General features: G+C 55.5%; 1 pseudogene; it reads right to left on the bottom strand.

The window, feature by feature from the left end:
• Window positions 1-1380: 1380 nt before the first annotated feature.
• LOC101664592 overlaps window positions 1381-2320 on the bottom strand; it is a 3481-nt pseudogene continuing 2541 nt past the window's right edge.

The raw sequence follows: 2320 nt of genomic DNA, 5'->3' as shown, positions 1-2320 counted from the left end.
TGAGCGCCGCCGAACCTCCCCGCGCCGCCCGGGCTCCGGGCCAATGGGGAGGGTCACGTGGCACATCTGGTCCCGCCCCTCCTCGCCCTCTACCCCGCCTCCTAAGTGCGGTTGAGACGCGGAAGTGCTCTCTTCTTTCCGACGATTGGCTGTTAGGATTAGATTGACAGAGGGGGCTGCGTGGGGCGGGACCACTCTTAAAGGGGCGGAAGTAAGAAAGCCAAGTCCAGCAGGTGGACGTGTGAAAGGTTCTCTGAGGCTCCTCCACCCGTCAGCCCGCACTTCAGACGCCATCGCCTCTCTGCTCCGGCAGCATCCTCTCAAACACTTGCCACCCTCCACACTGCCCTGGAGTTGTTTACAAGAGCGCATCTCTACATTCATGCCACAACCCACTGTCCTCTAAAATGCAAGGTATTTTACCCTAAAGAGATGCAGCCAATCAATTACCCACTCCAAGTCAGAAGTACACGTTTTTATCGAGCAGGTATTCCAGTGAGGGCACCACAGCGGTGCAAAACAGACGGGCTTTGTGGTGTCCTGTTTGAAGTCCGAATGCACAAAGAATACATACTTTTGGCTGTGGCGTGGACAGGTTTGGGGGAGTCACGAATAGATGTTTTTCATTCGTGCAGGTTTCAGGATTAACCATGGGAAACAACTGTTGACCATGAGCCAGCACACGGGACAATAAGGTTAAGTGTTAGGCCAGACTCGGGACGTCTCGGTTGACCAACCACACAGCAGGGCCGAGCTTTTAATCATTAACCGAAACTAAAAACAGACTCACTGCGCTGATTCACAGAGACCACATAAAACAGGGTAGAGCTGCCTCTCTGAATTTCAGAGGGTGCCATCCCTTATGCGAGTAGAAAGCCTCATCTTTCTGAGGAGCAGGCTGGTGGATTCGAATAGCTAACTTTGCAGTCAGCAGCCCAAGTCAGAAGCACGAAGCCACATCTCTACATGACTCCCTAAGGTGTAAACTCCAGGGCCAAAGATATATATCCTATGTATCTGGACTTCAAACAAGGGCTCCTGACTAATCGAGGACAATCAGGTAAATAAGAGAATCTGCTCGGCCCTAGGATGACTTCCACCGCAGCCAACTTGTGTGCTTTCTAGCCATGTAGCAAGTTCTAAAAATGTCGTTAAAAGGGCACTAAATATTGACACAATGGATGGATATATGGACTGCGATAACAGTTGTATGAGCCCCCAATAAAATGATTTTTTAAAGGAAAAAAAAGGGGCACTAAATAAAGTACCTTAGGCTAACTGCATTTTCTTTTTTTTTTTTTCATGGTTAGAGACATCAGTTTATTGAGCACACAGAAGTGGCGGGCAGGCACTTAAGGCCATGAGCTGACCGGCAGCCCCTCACAGTAGCAGCACCGAGGCGCTGTCAGCGGCCTGGGAGAGGGAGAAGGCGGCCGTCCCGCCTGGATCTGCTTCACGGCTGGAGCTGCAGTGGCAGCCTCCAGCAGAGTCACCGTGCACCTGCCAAAGCCTGTCACCACACAACTGCCATAAACCCCGGGCACAGACAGCGCAGCCTCCACCAGCTGGTCCAGCTCGGGCCAGCTCACCTCGAAGTCATCCCTGAGCGAGGAGTGACTCTCTACCATGCCTGCTGAAGCCCGCCTTGCTGACCAGCTCTTGGCCAGCTTCAAGATTCTCCAGCTGCACCTCTGGGAGGTTTGCCTTGCCCAGGGCCTGGGCCACTGCCTTGCACTGGCACCACCAACTAGGGTCCGCGAGGGGTACTAGGCTTGTCTCCAGGGACCTGCAGTCGATGAGCAATGCATGACCCTTCTGCCCCAGCAGGGCAATGGGCTGGTCCATGATGCCACAGGGCACCCCCGAGAAGCTGTGTGCCTGCTGACACACCTGGGTCCGGGCAGCTAATTCTCCCGAGCCTGTGCAGAGTTGGTGGAGGAAAGTAGGGGCTCGGAGCTGACAACTGCCTTGAAGCCAGGGAGGGGCCAGCTGGGTAGTGCTGATCACCCTCTTGATGCAGTTGGCCCAGTGGGGCGTCCCAGGCTGCAGCAACCGCTGGGCTGGCCTTGGCCAGGGGGAACCGCAGCTGCCAGGGCTCATCTGCCAGCTCAGCCGTGGTGACGAGAAAGAAGAGCTTGTCCAACCGCAGGCTGCCAACCTCCACAGTCATCACCTGCAAGGCCAGGCCCTGGTTGTAGTCCGTGCGCTCCCCATGAGGTTGACTTGGCTCAGTGCTGCCATGGCCAGCTGGGGCTCCCCACTGTACTCCTCCTGCTTGGCCTGCTGGGCTCCCCACTGCACTCCTCCTGGACAGCCTGCT

Source organism: Echinops telfairi, unplaced genomic scaffold, assembly GCF_000313985.2.
Source record: "Echinops telfairi isolate 266 unplaced genomic scaffold, ASM31398v2 ScPeMD7_22;HRSCAF=79, whole genome shotgun sequence".
Taxonomy (NCBI): domain Eukaryota; kingdom Metazoa; phylum Chordata; class Mammalia; order Afrosoricida; family Tenrecidae; genus Echinops; species Echinops telfairi.
Note: the sequence above shows the minus strand (reverse complement) of the source record. Positions and strands in the feature narration are given on the sequence as shown.